Source organism: Phyllostomus discolor, chromosome 4, assembly GCF_004126475.2.
Source record: "Phyllostomus discolor isolate MPI-MPIP mPhyDis1 chromosome 4, mPhyDis1.pri.v3, whole genome shotgun sequence".
Taxonomy (NCBI): domain Eukaryota; kingdom Metazoa; phylum Chordata; class Mammalia; order Chiroptera; family Phyllostomidae; genus Phyllostomus; species Phyllostomus discolor.
In genome coordinates this window covers 179,495,034-179,507,269 of record NC_040906.2, presented here as the reverse complement: position 1 = coordinate 179,507,269, position 12,236 = coordinate 179,495,034, and the positions used below count along the sequence as shown (strand labels likewise).

The 12,236-nt window shown below is 43.2% G+C and overlaps 1 protein-coding gene across 5 annotated transcripts in view; it reads right to left on the bottom strand.

The window, feature by feature from the left end:
• NCOA7 (nuclear receptor coactivator 7) overlaps positions 1-11,703 on the bottom strand; it is a 135,715-nt gene extending 124,012 nt beyond the window's left edge. The window contains exon 1 of one of the 5 annotated variants that reach the window (XM_036024654.1): positions 11,344-11,703. The gene's annotated coding sequence lies outside the window, so the exon portion shown is untranslated. Of the gene's footprint in view, positions 1-10,631; positions 11,222-11,343 lie in introns of those variants that run through there. The other 4 variants (XM_028509127.2, XM_028509122.2, XM_028509126.2 and 1 more) reach the window with 4 other exon arrangements.
• Positions 11,704-12,236: the final 533 nt, after the last annotated feature.

The following is a 12,236-nucleotide window of genomic DNA, read 5'->3' as shown; positions in this document are numbered from 1 at the left end:
TGACATGTTTATGAATTTTAAACACATTCTCAGGCAGATTCATGGAATTGTCTTGATTAAGCAAGCACTATTTTGGAGATGATTACAGAGTTGTCCTTGCAACAGGATGAATTTTCATATTGGTAAAGTCCCATTCTATAAATGCATTTACTAACTGTGGTGTTCTCTGCAAAGGGAACCCTTTAGTTTTTTTTAATGAAAACCTATTATCAAGTTTTCAGGCACATTTTATAAGACTGAAAGAACCAAACTATATAACATCCTGATCTTGAAGATAAAGGAGAAATAAGGATGAACGAAGGTAAAGATAGGACAGAAAACTCACAAATCATCTTTTAAGAATGTTTTCAACACAACACCACCCAATCTTCCTGTGTTCCACGTGCATATACAAGGTCTGTCCAGAAAAGGTCCAGCCATTGTTAATATAATGAGAAGGGTTTGTGTGACATCGATGGAACCTGGCAGCCAAGGTGAGTGGACTGGAATGCACATGCGTCAACAATGACAACTTCACTGTACTCGCAGTCAGTGGGGACAGCAGAAGACATTGAGTGAGCATGTGTACTGTGTGGCCATCACATTGAAAATGACTGAGTAGAACAACGAATCTGCATCAAATTTTGTGTTAAGTTTGAACATTCCTCCACGGAAACTACTGGGATGATTCAGAAGGCACCAGCTATGGGCAACTAGAGATTGGTAGCTTCATCATGACAACACACCCACTCATGTATCATGTCTCATACAGAGTTTTCTGGTGAAACATCAGATCATCCAGATGACTCAGCCCCCCTACAGCCCAGATTTGGAGCCCTGCCAAACTTCTGGCTTTTCCCAAAAATAAAGTCACCTTTGAAAGGGAAGAGAGTTGAGACCATCAATGAGATTTAGGAAAATACAAAGGGGCAGCTGATGGTAATTAGGAAAACTGTGTGAGGTCCTGAGGTGCCCACCTTGAAGGGGACTGAGGCATCACTGTCCTGGGTACAATGTTTCTTGTATCTTCTTCAATAAATGCCTCCATTTTCCATAATATGTGGCTGGATACTTTCTGGACAGACCTCAACACTGCTAGAAGGGCATAATGTAAGACACAACCTCTATCAGCTTACTGTAAGATCTAAACTATAACACACTCCAATACTGAATTTGTGGCATAAGTATTTATGTGCCAAACAATCTGAAATCGGGTACAGAAGATATCTATAGGAGACCATTCTGCGTGGCATGGGCCCACCTCCCACTCAGAGATGCACAGGACCCACGCCCATGGATAGGTTCTCTCGTGGGGAATCACGCCTACAATGTGCCTAGCCCGCTTTGAGTCTTGGTCTTGCTAAAAAACTCCCTCACCCTGAATTGAGGACATTTACTGCAGAGTAACTTCCTAAAATCCATGATAAACCTTCCAAGGATGAGTGTAACCGATTCAACCACTTTTGCCTTTCCGTTTGCAAATATCCCTCTTCTGTGACGTGATTAGCAGCATTGGCTCCTTTGTTTTCTGTAAAAGGTAACCACCTAAGGCTAACCTGTGCGTAGTAAATGATGATCATCATGTAATGTGCCGAGAAACCCAATAAAGGCAGGTCACGGCAAGGGCCAAGGCATTTGCTCCCCTTGAGAGATAAGCCATGCTGTCCCTTTTCCTCCACCAGACTCTGTGTGAATGTCTCATTTCACCCATAATGACGCGGACACTGTGGGCCAGTGTCTGCATCAGATACCTTGGGAAGTGTTCATGGAACTGAGTATCTACTTAGTGCCAAATATTGGCTTTAAAGAAAGAAATGTGCAAGGAGTTTCAGCTAGAGCAGCCAAAAGCCTGGAGGCAAGAATTCCCCTCCACACACACACACACACACACACACACACATCTCCTCCCCACCTTGGTATAAGGAGTACTGAGGACTCTGACCCTACTGGAGTGCTGAGCTCATGCAGGTGGAAAGTGGGAGACAAAGGTGAGGCCTGAAATGTGCAGAAGACACAATTCCATTATGACCTACGCAGCATTCTCTGGCTTAAACTTCCAAGAGAAAGCCAATCCACATAAATTCTCATGAATCACTTAACTTGGTCCACTTATTCTTGAAGAACAAGCCTTGGGGCTGATCTATACACAAAGCAAGTGAGCTAAATGCAAGAAAATATCAAGCAGATGGCATGTGGGTGAAGAAGATGGGGAAGTGAAACATGAGTAGCTTTGAAAGCAGGAAAATAAAGTAAAATATGTTCAGATGAATATGCATTTAGTAAAGAAGCACAGAATGTAAGAATCCTATAATTTTAATAATTTCTAACAAGCATCACTGTAATATATATGGATAACAAATAAAAATGCGAAAAAATGAAAATGACCTTTTAATGGGCAAAAACGCTTTAACATTATGTCACTTTCCTGACTTTCTTCTCTGCAGGTACATTTTGAAATCAAATCACAATCTCCTTGTACATACAGGTGGGTGTACTATCATTTAAAAAATAATTCCATTGTTGGATTTGTCTCTAATGTTTACAATATCACCCCTGATAATAACTAATATTTATGTAGTTGCTTACTCTGTGACAGAGTTCCAAGTTCTTTACAGATACTTATCTAATTCTCAATACACTGTGGGAGATACCGTTCTCTTCATTTTACAGCTGAGAAAATCAAGAAGAAATTAACTTGCCTAAGTTCACACAGCTAGTAAACGGTGGAACACAACTCCAATCCAGGCAACAGGTTCCCAAGTGCCTGCTCTAACAATTGCCTACCATACCGCCTGCCTCCTAGAGACAACATGCTCATCACTGAATTTAAACCTCATCTCTGACTTCCTTAGGATACAGTCTTAGAACAGAGTCCCTGGTGCCGAGAGATTCCAACCATGAGCTAAACTGCTTTCCACCTATGGTATACCAACATACCCTGTCACCATCTGTTGAAAGGAAATGTGACCCAATCTAAACCTTGCAGCATTGTTATGGACTTTTAAAATCTAATGCAATAAAGTTGAATTAGTTTTTCATTCTTGGAAATTTGTAGCTCCTATTTTATGAATTTTCTATTCCTATTACAGACTGAATGTTTGTGCACCACCGCCATTCATATTTTGAAAATCTAATGCTCAAGGTGATGCTATTATTAGATGGGGTCTTGGGAGGTGATTAGGTCATGAAGACAGTCCCTTCATGAATGGGGTTAGGGTACTCATAAAAGAGGCCCCCAAAAGTTCCCTAGCTACCTCCTCCACATGAGGACGCAAAGAGAAGTCAGCAGTCTGCAACCAGGAAGACGGCCTTCACCCAAAACTTGATGATGCCAACACTCCGATCTTGCAGTTCCAGCCTCCAAAATTGTCAGCAATAAATTTCTGCTCCTTAAAAGCTACTCAGTCTATAGTATTTTGTTATAGCAGCCCAAATGGACTAAAGTTCTTTCTAGAATGCTTTTTTAGAGTTAAGGTATGTTAAATTGAAACTATTTTAGACGATGCTGTGATTCCAGATAAACAGAGGATTGCTCACGAGCAGTTTCAAGGGGACCCTACAGCCAGGTAGAACTTTGGGAGGTCATCACCAGGACCTAGGGCTGAGGGCTCAGCCCTAAGCACTCAGGATCATAAGGACTGAGCAGACTGTCCGAACAGACTAACAGCCTGAAACTGAGCTTTATACTGTACGGCAGGGGCTATGTTTATCCAATTGCTAGAATATGCATTACTGCTACTCAGGGCACCCCCAATTCCTGGTACCAACATTTCTGGTTCGCTTAGTGAGGCCAGAATTATAGAAAGAAGATGAAAGACCTTGAGGTTTCTCACACCTGTGGAGTCATCTCACAAATTTTTCCTATTCTACACAACATACCTGGTTAGTGATCAGAGTCAGAGGATTCCACATGCACAGTGCTGAGCACACACTATTAAATTCCTACTCTGCAAATCCTCTGTTAATCAGTTAACAGCAAGTCACCTCATGTCAGGCACTTTGCAACAAAGCTGAGTGCCCTGGACACCATCTGGTTACTTGACTTGCAATTAAAAATACCTCATTCACATACTAAGGAGTCACTTCTTAGGAAGGACCACTCTCTCCAGGTGGTTCATGTCATCTGTTCAGGGTCAACATTTCATAATTTCTATTACTTAAGAGTAACACTGCCTCCTATTAGATCCCTAAACTTTAATGACACCCCCTTTGGAGGCTTTTGAGTACCAATAACAGAGGCAAACCCAGGAGGGGAGACATAAAAAGACACTCTCCCATAAGAAGGCCATAATAAGTATGAAGTAATTTTTAATGAGTGTCAACAGAATGTTTGTGAGTTAGTACCATAAGGCAAGAATGCTAAAGAACATAATTCAGACATGCTTTCTACTGAGGATAGAAGAGATGAATGGTTAAATAAAAGCTTTAACATTAGGCTGTATTTTTTTCTGACCGATCTTAGCATGCTAACCAAATAGCCTGCTAAGTTAATTTTTAGTAGAAAGGCAATTACTATTTACTATTTATGATAAATGCCTGTTCCCAGTATGGAAGCCTGCTTGGGTCACTAAAGTACATGTGGAAGGATCCATAAGTTTATGGAATGTCAACCAAGAAGAGCCCCTGGAGATGACAGCAGAACCAAGTGTAGTTTGCTAATGGAAATAGGACAGTGGCAAAGCTCAGTGGATTGAGCTCAGGCTGCTAACCAAAGCATCGCAGGTTCAATTCCCAGTCAGGGCACATGCCTAGGTTGCAGGCCATGGCCCCCAGCAACAGCACATTGATGTTTCTCTCTCTCTTTCTCCCTCCCTTCCCTCTCTAAAAATAAATAAATAAAATCTTAAAAATATATAGCAATAAAGTTATTTAAAAAAAAAAAGAAAATAGGAGGACAGAGTGTTCCAAGTAGAGGGAACAGCATGGAGAAGAAAAATCACATGTTATGCATGTGTAGGAAGTAACAATCAGTTTTTGTATTACTGAATATTCTTAACTTGAGCTCCACAAAGACATTTAAACAAAATAGTGTATGTGCTGTGTGAGACCACAGCATTTCAGATTTCTTTAAAGAGCCCAGGATTTGGCACGTGTGAGGGTGAGTTAATAACAACTGTGGGCCAAATGCATCGCAGGAAGTAGTACAGGACAAGAGATGAATTTCTCAGGGCCCAAGAGACTGAGCTAAGATTCCTAAGTGGACTCTCTTCCTGGGTAGTATGGAAATCCTTAAGGTTTGAAGACGGAAATTTAGAAGGAAGACCGGCTAAAATGCAGAGGAAAGTAGAATGCAATCCAACCATCTAAAGCAGGTGAGGAGGCAGAGCAGGGCAGAAGGAATTAAGAGATAAAAGCAGGCCAGTAGACTGAGCATGGGCCTGTGAAGGAAAAGGTCGAAGGTTTGATTTCCAGTGGGGCACATGCCTGAGTTGCGGGCCAGGTCTCCAGTTGGGAGCATGCGAAAGCTAACTGATGGAGAGCCAACTGATTGAAGTTTCTCTTGCATGTTGATGTTTCTCTTGCTCCCTTTCCCTCGCTCCAAAAATAAATAAATAAAAACTGTAGTCCTGGCTGGTGTGGCTCAGTGGATTGAGTGCTGCTGGCCTGCAAACCAGAAGGTCACTGGTTGGATTCCTAGTCAGGACATATGCCTGGGTTTTGGGCCAGGTCCCCAGCTGGGTTTTGGGGGTGCGCGAGAAGCAGCCGATAGATGTATCTCTCATGCATCAATGTTTCTCTCCCTCTCTTTCTCCCTTTCTTTCTCCCTCCCTTTCCCTTCCTCTCTCTAAAAATAAACAAATAAAATCTTTAAAAACAGAAGCAGGCCAAATGTTCATATTTGATTATATATACATAAAATGTCACTGGAGGATTCTCAACTAACTGATAATACTGGTTGCCAGTGGCTAGGAAAAGCAGGAAACTAGGGGGAAAAGCCGAGAAGTCCTTTCACTGTATACCCATCTGTACCATTTGGATCACACTGAAATACTACCTACTACAAAGATTATTCTTATAAAACACATAAAGGCTATTGGAATGAGATGCCTCTATGTACAAAATGAGCCCACATCTCTCTCCAAATCGTGTCCACTGTTTCCACTTGCCCTTCTGAATTGCCTTAAAAGAAGCCAATCTCTCTCTTGACCTGGATAATAAACATATCAAACTTATCAGACTAAACTTGATGTCAAGTAGATGTAAATAACTATTTACCAGGTTAAATTCAATCAACTTAACAGGTAGTTGTCAAAACACCAGGATGAAGTTTGGACAATTAATCAGGGAACTCAATCTTTTAAATTTTATGGTAAATAAAAGAGGCTCAAAGTAGAAAGAATCTGTATCTGATGTATTAAAACAAGGATGAATCAAATAAATTACTGATGTGAAAGAGATCAGAAGTAAGATCCAGTGGTGAGTGTTACCCTAGTCTAGGCTAGCTCTTTGGCTAAAAATGATTTTTTTAATTATATGGAATGAATCTTTTATTCAGCCTAATACAGTATATAAGGTAGGTACTACAGAAATAACTGACTTGAATTGAATGGCTTTACCAATTTTAAGTTAATTATAAGTGGACATAAATTGAACAGTTAAAAAATAAGTGCAATTGAGTTTTATAAAACTATGTAACATTGTTTTCCATTTGGCTATATAAGCTCAAATCTACTAAACTTGCAATACTTATTCAAAACATATTTAATGGAACTGATTAAACTTAGTAATCAAAAGCATGCTGTGTCCAGAGATCAATTTTGCAAATGTTTTCATTTACTTGGTTTTATGTTTATGTTTTGCCTTGTGCCACAAAGGATGTGAGTCAGCTTAAAACAATAAATTCAAAAATGGAAAAATATAATTAGATAAAAATCAGAATCAACAAAAGCTAGGTAGAACAGAAGCTCTAGTACCAAAGGGAAAGTTAAAACATCAATATTAAGGTCATAGGTTTTTATAGGTTTATTAAAACTGAGTTACAAATTTGACTTTGTTTCCTTGTTGCCAAATCAGAAAGGGAAATATAATCAGTCATCTGATTCCAGTTTTGCATGATGAAAAATAGACACAATGATTGCTCAAGGGAAGTAGAGTTTTTCTTCAGCATTTATAACCGAATGGAATTTCTTGCATGGTCTTCAAACAGGTGCTATAGAAGGGACCATAATTTTAATAACCACATCTCATAAGTAATATAACAGATTTCTTGTGACTGTCTTTATTCATAGAATCCCTCCGTGTGAGCACAAGGGTGGGGGTGGGGTGGGGGTACTGCAAAGGATGCAAAACAAGAGCACCAAAGTACATAGTTTCTGAAGATGTGGCTAGACTCCTGGTCTAACGCCTAGAATTGGAGGGACAAGGGGGATGTCATGGCCTTTGCTCAGTCAACCTTGTGTAAGCATTACTCTCAATTAAGCTTCTGATCAAATTCATGAGCAGATAACTCACTCTGGTACGTGCAGAAACAAAGGCATTCTATACTACAGTTGAGGGGAGATTAGTACACAACAATCACTCTTCAACCACCAGTTCCCCACATTTGAAATTCAAGGCTACACTAATTCTATTTTTTATACTTTTTCTGCAACCATAACAATTTTGGTTCCAACATACATGAATTGAGTGAATCCTATTAGATATAAACAACAAATATATGGGCTAGGGTAAAATAGGACTGAAATGAAAAAATTATGCTAGGATAAAAAAAGATAGCATATAGCAAAGGAGGAATAGAGGCTTCTGCATTAAAAGCTTAGGGAAGCACCTGGCTGGTATATCACAGTGCATTGAGCACAGGCCTGTGAAGCAAAAGGTAGCAAGTTCAAATCCCAGTCAGGGCACATGTCTGGGTTACAGGCCAGGCCAGGTCACCAGCAGAGGCCTCATGAAGCAACCACACACTGATGTTTCTCTCCCTCTCTTTCTCTGTCCCTTCTTCTCTCTCTAGACTTTTAAAAAAATAATTTAAAAAAAAAGGCTTAGGGAAGATACAAAAAAAATAGGATACAGTAAATTCAGGTCTCAGAATTGCATTCCAGTGATGCAGCTGGAGGCAGGGTACTGAGGGCTCATGAGACAGGGCCCAGACAGTGAACCATCCAATCAGAGCGGCATTGCAGGTGAAAGTGCAGGAGACACACAGAAAAATGCCTCTTCCATTCTGAGCTGAGGAACCAGCTCTTACTCCACTGATTTCAAGGCCAAATGTACCAGCAAAATTACAACACTCAACTTCCATTTGTCAAGTGAACAAGTAAGTGTTTATTATCTACAGCAAAGTAAAAAGAGTTTACTAAAACCATATGGGAGGGCTTTTTTGAGATGTTTAAAATGAGCAAGAAAGAACAATGTAAATTAACTGCTTGATATCCTTCATTACAAATTTCAGATATGTAAAACGCAATTATCTTTTCTTCTTAAAGGGATTTTTTGCTTTGTTTCCAGGAACCATAATGTATTTTTCATCAGTGCCCTCCCAATGTTGGTTCCCTTGATCTTACTAGCTTTTGCTTAAAAGTGTTATTTCCTCCCCATCTAAGAAGAACCCGAGTAGGCTGCAGAAGCAATAAGAATAAAATGCAGCTTACCATAGTTTTGTGAGAAATAAGTCTTTGGGGAAATATGTAAAGAGGATGGTAAAGAGGTATTAAAAAGACAAAAAAGGAAAGAAAAAGAAAGCAAATAACTGAACCACACTTAGATAATTTTGTTAAGCAGGGTAATACTCACAAAACTTACATAACAAAAAAAATTAAAACAAAATCAGAACAGGAACTATCATAGTGCAAAAAAAATGTGATGCAGTTATCCTTGATTTTTTTTCAACAAGACAGTAAATTTAAAACCAGAAAGGCACTGAATCTTTCAAACCCCCGATTTCATACCCTGGTTTGTCAAACTTGTAAACTGATACTCTTATACACTAAGGAAACCCCATATGGTTAAAAATGTGTATATATACCGTATATTTTGAATCATTTAGAAATCACAGACACTTTTACATGCTTTATTTTTATCTCTCCCTGTAATAAAATACATTATAATTAGATCAACCACAACAACTCAACTTTAAAGTGAGTTAATGTCACTTATTAACTAAGTCACTGTTACCTCTGGAGTACAGTAACTTAAATTTTCTTTTAAACATGAATTATACTTTTAAAAAACTGTTTGAGAGTTTAATTAAAATAAGTTTGATTACCAGTAAGACTGGAAAATATGCAAGCTTAGACACGAAATGAATCTGTATTAGAAATTGGGGAGAATTACCTTATTAAGGGATAACATGTGGTCCTAAAAATGTCAAAATTCAAACTTAAGATGTTAACTGAATTTGACTATACATACAAATAAACAGTTTTAAAAATCCAGTTAAACTTTAACAGGCACAGGACAGACAAATACATTTTGAGGCTACATTTTCTTTAGATGAAGCTTGAAAAAGTTCGACAAAAACAGAATCCAGTAAACGCGCAATCACCATCAGATGCAGGGGATTACGGGACTGAGCTAGACGAAGGCTCTGCCCTCCTGGAGCTTACTTACACTGGTTCATTTTCCAAAGCTCTGAACCAGCAGTCCCCAACCTTTTTGGCACCGGGTACCGGTTTCGTGGAAGACAATTTTTCCGCGGGGAGCGGAGGGGCGGGGCAGGAGGCAGAGCTCTGGCAATGGGAGCCAAGCTTCGCTAGCCGCTGCTCACCTCCGCCAGTGCGGCCGGGTTTCTAACAGACCAGGGACCCGTCCTGGTCCGCGGCTCGGGGGTTGGGGACCTCTCCTCTAAACCAATACCTCAATACAAAATTGGACCATACAATGATCCACTTTCCAAAGCCCTAAACCTTATTGTTTTTTAAAAAGTAACCTGTTAGAATTCATAACCAGTGTCTCAGAAATACAAACCGTAAACCTAGTTGGAAGCTAGGCTGCGCCCAAGGCTGCCTCTGCTGGCCGGCTCAGTGCACGCGTCCAGCTGATTCTCAACTCCCGACACCTGTAACAAACTTGCCACTCTTAAACACATCCCTCACATGAGCTGGAGGCTCCCAAGTAGGCAGCATGGGGAAAACCCCAGCCTCCTGTATCCCCGACATAATCTGACTTCTACAAGGACCTTCTCTAACTGGCCCTAAAATGTTGGACGTAAGGGTTTGAGCCACCTAGTTTACGTACAAGCCAACCAGGTCTTAAATCCACAGAAATCCACAGCGACTTCTATATACCGCTAAAATAGCGCTTTCCATGTCTACACGTTTTTAGCTAAAACCTAAAAAAAGCATCAGCTCATGCAGCCGAAAAAATACGGTACCACAGTTCTACCTGTGCTGCTGAAAATCGAAGGTCTCCCCCGCCTAGATCAGCTTGACACCAATTTGTCCTCCCCACCCCGCCCACAGCGCGCCGTGGCCCAGGGGGTGGACTGGGAAGGGTCCAGCTTCCCTCTGCCTCCTCTCGGCCACCCGGGCTCAAAAAGAGGTTGTCAGGTTAACCAGGGGCTGCGCCCAGGGCCATGAGAACACCTCGGAATGCTCCAGCGACACGGGCGCGAAGCAAGTTTGGAGGGTCCCGGACCCTGCCCCCCGTCTCTTCTCAGCTGCAGCATCAGCTGCGGGAGGCGGCGAGGGCTGGTCCCCACCTCACCCACCTACCTACAGGGCGGGGGCGCCGGCTCCTCGGGTCCCGGAGACGGGGATCGGGCGCACGCATTTCTGGGAGTGGTGGCCTCTGATGGTCCGCGCAGGGGAACGCATCATCTAGGTGGGAGGAAGGAGCGATCCTGGGGGGAACTCCGTTAAGGAAGAGAGGGGCCAGGAAGGAGGAGCGCAAAGGCGCGCGCCCCCGGGAACCCGCCTCTGAAGCTGGTGGACCCGGCCGCCCCCGGGACTCCTCAGGCCTCTCCCAGCGAGTGGCGGCTGCCAGCCAACCTTGCAGCTGCGCCTGCGGTCAGGGCATCCGCGGCCACAGGCTCACTGGCCGGGCCCGAGGAGGAGAGCTGCGGGTGGCGCGACGCCGGGTAAACGCCCGCCTCTAGCTCCGCCCGGCCAGTGCCGCGCTCTGCGCCTCCCCGCAGCTGCAAGGGCCAGGGAGCTCGGAGGCTAAGCTGGGTGGCTGCGGCTGCAACTGCGGCATCCTCCTGGCCCCGGCGACCTCCGAGCTGGGAAGCAGGGCAGCACCTCTACCACTCGCCTGCTGCAGCTTCCACTGCCCCCGCACAGCCCCAACCTCCGCCCGGCGGCTCCGCCCCGGAGAGCTGCGCGCGCGGCCTCCGCAGGCCTCGGCCCATTGTGACGCCTCCTGAAAGCGAACTCGCTGCTGCCCCGGCGGCCAAACGCGGGGCAGCAGAGCCTGGGAGGTTCTTACCTCTCCTTGGGCTTCATTCCCTACAGTAGCTGGGCTGCTCTAGGCACCATTCCACCTGGAAAGTAAGGCTTTGACAGCAGAGCTGGAGTCAAAGCTTTAAAGCCTTAAGTTTCATTCCAGCTCGTGAACCAGTAAATTCAGGCTTCTGCCCTTTCCGGTGGGGCGTTTCGCAAAGGGGCCCACCATCTCCTTCTCCCCCTCCTGCTCTCGTCCCCGGTACAGCATCCCGGATGCTGCCAAATTGCAATCATTACAGCAGTAGGGACGTAGCAGTTGGGCCCTCCAGGCTGACTCTTGGCACAGACCCAAGAGAGCTGGGACTGGGAAGATTTGCATCAGCAGAAGGGCAGTGTCTGAGCTTCGCATCCTCACTTGGGTGGTGTTCCCGTCTCTGGGCCAAGGCCAGCCCTGCAAGATGACTAGGAGGATTTGGCCGCGAGGTTTACCCTTACTTAGAGGGCAGGGGGAAGAACCCTCAAAATAGAGCCTGCAGCTGGTCTGATAATACTGGCGTGTGAGAGGCCACACGCGGGCACACTAGATAGCAGCCTCCTTGGGGTTGCTGCCTCTGCTTAACAGCCTCTCGAGGAGGTTGGAACAAAGCAATTAACAGTGGTGGCTGTTGGGATTTCACTTGCAAGTGGTCATGTTATATTATCTTGCAAAAAATATGGAATAATTGCCCAATTCTTCACCCAGCATGTATATAATTGGACCTCAGGTTTACATCTTCATAATTTTAATGTGAAAAATTAGGTGTTTTCCTCTTTAGGGTATTGTGTCATTTGCAAATTATTATTTTCAAGGGAGAATTAAGCTCCCAAAATATAGAGTTGATTTTACTGAATCAAAAGAACATGGTTTGAAATGTCCAGGAAAACGGACCTGCTCTC